This window comes from Myxocyprinus asiaticus, chromosome 19 (genome assembly GCF_019703515.2).
Source record: "Myxocyprinus asiaticus isolate MX2 ecotype Aquarium Trade chromosome 19, UBuf_Myxa_2, whole genome shotgun sequence".
In the NCBI taxonomy this organism is placed as follows: Eukaryota; Metazoa; Chordata; class Actinopteri; order Cypriniformes; family Catostomidae; genus Myxocyprinus; species Myxocyprinus asiaticus.
The window spans coordinates 1,614,904-1,623,553 of NC_059362.1; positions in this window are offsets into that span (position 1 = coordinate 1,614,904).

Here is an 8,650-nt window from a genome sequence, read left to right on the forward strand (position 1 = left end):
AAACTCATTGCCTCTTTGCTTGACATCATGGGAAAATCAAAAGAAATCAGCCAAGACCTCAGAAAAAAAATTGTGGACCTCCACAAGTCTGGTTCATCCTTGGGAACAATTTCCAAATGCCTGAAGGTACCACGTTCATTTGTACAAACAATAGTACGCAAGTATAAACACCATGGGACCATGCAGCCATCATACCGCTCATGAAGGAGACTCATTCTGTCTCCTAAAGATGAACGTAGTTTGGTGCGAAAGGTGCAAATCAATCCCAGAACAACAGCAAAGGACCTTGTGAAGATGCTGGAGGAAATAGGTAGACAAGTATCTATATTGCAAGTGCACATGGGGACAAAGATCTTACTTTTTGGAGAAATGTCCTCTGGTCTGATGAAACAATAATTTAACTGTTTGGCCATAATGACCATCGTTATGTTTGGAGGAATCAACATCTCAAGACATCAGCCAGGAAGTTAAAGCTCAGTCACAAATGGGTCTTCCAAATGGACAATGACCCCAAGCATACCTCCAAAGTTGTAGCAAAATGGCTTAAGGACAACAAAGTCAAGGTATTGGAGTGGCCATCACAAAGCCCTGACCTCAATCTGATTTGTGGGCAGAACTGAAAAAGTGTGTGCGATCAAGGAGGCCTACAAACCTGACTCAGTTACACCGGTTCTGTCCGGTTCGGTCCCCCTCATGCTGCCAAAACAGCGCCACGCATCTCACAATAGCATTCTGAGATGCTATTCTTCTCACCACAATTGTACAGAGCGGTTATCTGAGTTATCTTAAACTTTGTCAGTTTGAACCAGTCTGGCATTTCTCTGTTGACCTCTCTCATCAACAAGGCATTTCTGTCCACAGAACTGCTGCTCACTGGATGTTTTTTGTTTTTGGCACCATTCGGAGTAAATTCTAGAGACTGTTGTGCGTGAAAATCCCAGGAGATCAGCAGTTACAGAACATTAACTGAAGCTCCTGACCCATATCTGCATGATTTTATGAACTGCACTGCTGCCATACGATTGGCTGATTAGATAATCGCATGGATAATTGTTGGTCCCAGATGGGCTGGTTTGAGTATTTCTGTAACTGATGATCTCCTGGGATTTTCACACACAACAGTCTCTAGAATTTACTCAGAATGGTGCCAAAAACAAAAAACATCCAGTGAGCGGCAGTTCTGCAGATGGAAACGCCTTGTTGATGAGAGAGGTCAACAGAGAATGACCAGACTGGTTAGAACTGAATAAGTCTACGGTAACTCAGATAACCGCTCTGTACAATTGTGGTTAGAAGAATATCATCTCAGAATGCTATTCTGAGATGCGGGTTGGTGCTGTTTTGGCAGCACGAGGGGGACCTCCAAAATATTTGGCAGGTGGTTTTAATGTTGTGGCTGATCGGTGTAGATACAGTATATATATGCACTGGTCCCAAAAAGTGTCAGAGAATGCAGAGACAGGACCCAGGCACAGAGTTGAAGAAATAAAAGGGAATTTATTAAATACAAAATAAAGGGAAAAAAACTCAACCAAAACTCCCACAAGGGGGAAAACAAACATAAACAACCCCGTAGGGGAAAAAGGTAATCCAGGGCTGGGGCAGAATGCAGCAGGGAAACAGGACTGACCGGACCGGGTAGGGATGAACAGGGACTAATATACAAAAAACTAGACCAAGCAATTTGACCGACTGGAATACACAACACTGGAAACAAGACGAACTGGCACTGGACAGCAAACATGAGGAGACTAAAATAGGGAGAAAATCAAACGGGCTAACAGGGAACAGGTGAGGCAAATTAAATAACAATAAGCAAACAAGGAGGTGGGGTATGATGTAAGACAGAGAGACACGCAGCGATACAGAAACAAAACAAAGCCATGTGCTCTCACAAGACAACAAAACACCCGAATGGCATGAGTGCACAATACCAAGACAATGAGGCAATATACGCCCATGCCAACCGACAAACAAGACGAGAGAATGCGTAGGAATGGCAAACAAAGCGATGACACGTATTCTCACACTAAACGAAACCTGAGCGTACATCGCGTGATTGCATGCAACAGGCGACAAAAACAAGACAGGACACCTGTGCGAGAGTTCGGACACACACACACCCGACACCTTAGACCGAGGTGACCGAACCTCAGCACAACATGAATAAAGCTTGTGGCCCAGGGCGCGATGTGAGGCGCACCCGTGTTCGTGAGAGACAGACAAACTTTTGACATGAGTGTATGCTGCCAAGATGACATAAGCGCAATGCACCCACATCAATAACAGACAGACATGGAGCACGAATGTCCGGATCCCAACACAGACCGAAATTTAACCAGACAGGAAGTCAGGATCCAGACACCGTGCTCCTTACATGAAACAAGACGGACCGAAGTGCGCATGGCAGGGAATTCAACCAAAACTGCGCGCTCACACAAAGACAGACAAGGAAACACAAGACAGACATGGGACGATGATGCCACGGTCCTGTCAGACCAAAACCCAGACTGACAGAGTGACAGAACCATGACAGTACCCCCCCCAAAGGGAGGCCTCCCGGCATCCCAAAACGGGAACATCAAACAATATACAAGACAGACAAAACAAGCACTAACATAAAACATAAAATACAACAGTAAGGGAGGGAAACCAGGGAGGGACCTTAAGGAAAATGGCTGGGTCAAGGCAAAGAGGACAGAGTACTGAGTGGCGGCCGCTGGACAGAGGGCAGTGAACTGGATGACGGCCGCTGGACAGGGTTCAGGAGGGAGCTGCTCAGGGGGCGGAGCCATGGAACGCTCAGGCACTGGCAGTGATAGGGGAATGGCCTTCGTGGCCGGGGGCACTGGCAGTGACAGGGGAACAGCCTTTGTGGCGGTGAGTGCCGTGAGTGTTAGCAGCGACTGGGGAATGGCCTCCATGGCCGGGAGCGCTGGCAGCGACTGGGGAACGGCCTCCGTGGCACGTTATGGCTTCTTTTACAGCATGATTTTGTGTTAAGCTGCTTTGAAACTATGTGTGTTGTGAAAAGCACTATACAAATAAAAATGACTTCAATTGACAATAGTGAGCGTGATTCGGAGGTTGCATTTTCACTCTAAAATTTAAGTTTTCCTCCAATGATGGTTGGGGTTTGGACTAAACCTTACATAACCTACCCCTAACCCCTTTAATCCCTAACCCTAACCCTGAATTCATTTAAAAGAGATTATTTAGTATTCAGCCCAAAATACATTCTTTAAGTTTTCCGTCCAACCCTGGCTGTACCTATATAGTGAATTCGGGTACAGGTGGCCCACTTTTTGTACTTAAATCCTGATAAATGCCACTTGCAATAACATTCAGATATTTTAAGTGTAACTTAAGTGTCAATCCTTTTTGTCATGGTCCAGTCACTCTGTCACTCTGGGTTTTGGTCTGACAGGACTGTGGCATCATCGTCCCATGTCTGTCTTGTTTCGTTGTCTTTGTGTGAGCACGCGGTTTCGGTTGTATTCTCTGCTCTGCACTCTTTGGTCCATCTTGTTTCATGTTGGGAGCACGGTGTCTGGATACTGACTTCCTGTCTGGTTCGGTTTCGGTGTTGGGATCCGGACACTCTTGCTCCATGTCTGTCTGTTATTGATGTGGGTGCATCTCGCTTATGTCATCTTGGCAGCATGCACTCGCTGTCTCTCGTGAACATGGGTGCGCCTCGTGTTGCGTTCGCGTTGTACGCCCGGGTCGCAAGCTGTCTTCATGTTGTGCTGAGGTTGGTCACTTCAGTCTAAGGTGTCGGGTGTGTGTGGCCAAACTCTCGCACAGGTGTCCTGTTTTGTTTTTACGTGCATCGCATGGCGTTTGCCTCGCGAAGTATGCTTAGGTTTCGTTTAGTGTGAGAATGCGTGGCATCACTTTGTTTGGCGTTGCTATGCACTCTCTCATCTTGTTTGTCGGTTGGCATGGGCGTATACTGCCCTATTGTCTTGGCGATGTGCGCTCATGCCATTCAGGTGTTTTGTCTTGTGAGAGCATGTGGCTTTGTTTTGTTTCTGTATCGCCGTGTGTCTCTCTGTCTTATGTCGTACCCCGCCTCCTTGACCCTGTCCCCTGTTAACCCGTTTGATTTCTCACCCTATTTTAGTCTCCTCGTGTTTGCTGTCTAGTGCCAGTTCATCTTGTTTTCAGTCTTATATGCTTGTGTATCCAGTTGGTCTTTAATGTTCCAGTCAGTCTCGTGTTGTTGGTCTGTTGGTTCTGTTTTTTTTCCCCCATCCTTACCTCGGTCTGGTTGGTTCTGTTTCCCGTTTCCCTGAATTATATTTATTTTGTTTTTTTCTCCTTCGGGGTAGATTATGTTTATTGTTTTTTTTCCCCTTGTGGGAGTTTGAGTTTCGCTTAATTTTTGTATTTAATAAATTCATTGTTTTTTAATTCTTCATTTGGATCCTGTCTCTGCATCTTTGAAAATGGTGTGGTATTAACCAAATACAGGCACTGTTTCTGCCATCCTGATGGGCCAAAGTGCATTTGCATGGTACAAAAGAACAACATTGCATATGACCAACACCTTTGAAATGTTTGTGTACAACATGTGTTTTTATAGAAGAGTGTCTAGAATTATGGACAGGTGGAGGAGGGTTTTTTTGAAATACATTATTTTCGATGCAGGGTACAAATACAAACAGTTTGACATTTATTTGTGCAATAATTTAGAAACAAAATTTTATACAAAAACCAATGTCCTGTGTCTGTGGATTGTATTAAATACTTTCAAAGTCTATCAATTTTGGTATGGCTATATGTTACATGAAATATTTAAAGTCAGACCACTCAAACTGCTCTTTTAAAATTTAGGAGCAATTAGTAAATAACGTTGTAAAAAATAGGAAAGGGGTAAAACCAAAACTATTGGTTCGATGTTGGATTCCAATAGAATGGCCCCTGAAGGTTTCTGTGTTGTTCTGTCTTTTCTGAGCGCTGAACCAAAACCACTTCTTATTAATTTGCACTTTATCAATTGACTCCGTTATCAATTTTATCTGACTCCAATTTTATATTTATCTGACTCCAGTGTTAGTTGACCTCTAATTTAGATTACAGCTCTAATTAACTTCTGATCATTCTTTTAATTTGATCTTTTTAAGTTATTGATTACTCTGAATCATCTTAATTTTCATTATCCTTTCATTCGGGTCCCGATTATCGCTTAGAGTCATATGCCGGCCGATTAATTGCATAGATCTCACAGACACAAAATAGCCAGCCCGTTCATAGTCAGTGGTTGCAGGGTTTACTAATATCATCTGGTTCGGCCTCCTACTGCTTGCTCATAACCAGATGATAGTTTTATTTAGTCACGTTTCATACAACTTGCTAAGATGGTGATAAGCAGTGACTGGTAGTCTTACGTGGTTTTCTCCTATTCATAAGCTCCAGTAATGATCATTATCCTGGACATAAGTTTGCGGTAACAAAAGGCGTTCCTCGAATCTACCAGTGATAAATGATTTCGGATGAATACAGAATAAATCAAAAAGTAACAATTTATTTTCCAGGTAGGATTTAAAACGTAAGTTACAACATCAATCAAAGCCAATTTCACACATGATCAGAATAAATAAACATTTCTAAAAATAAAAGACAAGTCAAAGAAACATACCTGACAAAACTACATGCAGCAGTACAGCATGGGAGATCTGCTTACAGATTCCTGGTGAAAACGACTACACACATCAATTGTGCGGGATATCTGCTTACAGATTCCCCGAGCTTCTTGACAACTTTCCTTAAATACTCAGACAGAATAAACATTGTGTACCAAATGGTATTATCCTTTGAACAATGAGAATTTGGGGGTGAATGTGTTCTTGACTTCCTGGGTTTTAACCTTGTTAATATACAGGAGATCATTTAAACTGTAGGTCAAGGAGGGGGATAGACCTAATCCAGAATTATGCAGTATTTGGCAAAGACCTTATAACTTTGTTACCATTAGTTTTATCAACATGGGAAAGAGACCACTATACCAGTCGCACAGAGACCTCTTAAATAATATCAAACACATACAGTTGCATTCTTTGTTTTCATGGTATTTGTTATATTTTTACATATAAATCTTGTGTCTTTGTGTTGGTCCAGAGTTGTTGAAGGGGAGAAGGGGGCAGCAAGGTGATTTGCAATTTATCACACTGTGGTGATATTCAGGTGAAGATTTCAGCTTTGTAAAACAATGCAAAAGCAATTTACAATTTATCACACGTGGTGATATTCAGGTGTAGATTTCAGCTTTTGTGAGAGAGTTCTACGATGTTGATTCTCGCAGAGTTCTTTGACTTTTACCGGAAATGGTGCCTTTTGGGTGTAGACATCCTGGTGCCAGCCTTACAACGTAATTACTATTGTAATTGGATTACTTTACGTTTTATAATGTGCGTAATCAGATTGTAGTTTAATTTTTATGAATAACATGATTACATTCTTGATTACATTGTAATCATGTTATTCATATAAATGTAACTATAATCTGATTATGCACATTATAAAATGTAAAGTAATCCAATTACAATTAATCAATTTGTTTGTGATCTGGTTACGTAATCATGATTACATGTAATCCATTAATACCCAACACTGATATGCATCTGATACTAAAAGTAAGCATTGTAAAATGTAATAATGTTAGTTAATGAATTTAATTAATGTTTTTAATTAAAATCACAGCAAAGTGGGTAGGATTCAGGTGAACAACTCACTGATAAAAATAAACATTCATACATTCATACCTTTTAAGTAGTTTATTAAACGTTCTTTAGCGTGTAGTATGCAGGGTTGGGGAGTAACAGAACACATGTAACGGGATTACGTATTTAAAAAACTAAATATAAGTAACTGTATTCCACTACATTATTCCATTTAAATGGTTGATAATCAGAATACAGTTACAGTACATTCAAAAAGTATTTTGATTACTGAAGAGATTACTTTGCATTTTATTGTCATTTGTTTCATTTAATATTTAGTCTATTCAGTTGAAAAACATTTATTCATATTAATGAAGCGATCTGAAGAGCATTTGAACAGCAGTGAAACACTTTCTTAAGATGTGTAACATTTATACGAGCAGACAGAGGGCACTTACATACTGTTATGATTGAAAAGGAGGATGTGACGTCACTGAGGAAAAATATGTCATTGTGTACACTCTGTGGGATTTTGACGTTTTGGAGCAGCAGAAATAGTTAACCATGTGTAAACTGTCATGTGAACATTTAGCTTTATGCTAAACTAAAATGCCATTTCTATCCCTTTTACATAAGTTGTTTGATTTGTTTGTAAAATACAGTTTTTATCGGAGACGCCCCATGTTCTTGTACTTCTCTATTATATTTTACTTTATTGTCCTTGTTTTGTTGTAGCCTATAGCGTATTTGTATTGTGCTGGGTTCTGGTTAGGTTAGAGTTAGGGTTAGGGCTAACATTATATATGTGTAAATATGCACCACACCGCAGTGGGGAAAAGCATAAAGTGGCCACAGACCAATAATGCACTTCAAATGACACTAGTGCCCCTAGTGCCACAGCAACCGTGCACATGACCAGGTGCCGAAGGCTGGATGACCGTCGTATATGGCTCCCCAGCACGAGTTGGATGCGTCCGTGGTCACAGCTTTGCATCTGGCCACTTGGCCGAGTGCAGAGCATGACTGATAAAACGCAGGTGTTTTCCAAATAGCTAGCGCAGCTAGACAGCGGCGCATCACTAGAGGAGGTTGGTGACCATGTTGCCACAATTATAAGGCAGCCTTGAACTGACCCAGCATTAGAAAGGCCTCAGCTGTAACTCATAACAGCCGGCTCACTGAACAATTTTTTGTCTGTCCAAGGAAACTGAACGGCTTTATATCAGCTGGAGTTTGTTTTGCGGAGGATCACACCTTCGAGACGGTTCTGTGAATGAGTCTACATGTTTTTTCTATTATTCTGCCTGTTGGCTGGGGTCTGTTTTACAAAGTTTTTTCTGCTATGTAATTTTGCCTCACAAAATTTGTATAGAAGCACCGGACTTGAGCAATCCGATGGCAAAGTTGTCGCAGGGGCTCTCGTATGCGTACATGGACTCTTTGAGTTTAGAGGGATTGATGCCGGTTGGCACTGTTGTGCGTGGGGTTAATGTGCACATTTTTCTTTTTTCTGTTTGTTTTGTTCGGGGGGAAGTTCAGGGTTTGATTGTTGCATTAATGGGGAATGTGGTCTGTGTAATCTTGTTTTTGACACACAATTTTTTTTTTTTTATTATATCAATATGTCAAATGTTAATATGAACAGATTGTCTCTCTCCACATGGAATGTGAATGGGTTGGGGCACCCCATAAAAAGATGGAAGGTTATTTATTTTCTTAAATGTAAGAAATATGATATAGTGTTTCTTCAAGAAACACATCTTTCCCCGCAGGAAGCTGAAAAATTTGGTAAGATATGGGAGGACATGTTTTCTTCAGTGCTGGCTCAAGTAAGAGCAAGGGAGTAATTATATTGATTAATAAACATCTACAATTCAAATTTCTCAAACAGATTAAAGATAAATTAGGAAGAGTTATTATTGTTTAAGCAGAAATTCAGGGGCAAAGGTTGATTTTGGCTAATATTTACGCACCTAATGCTGATG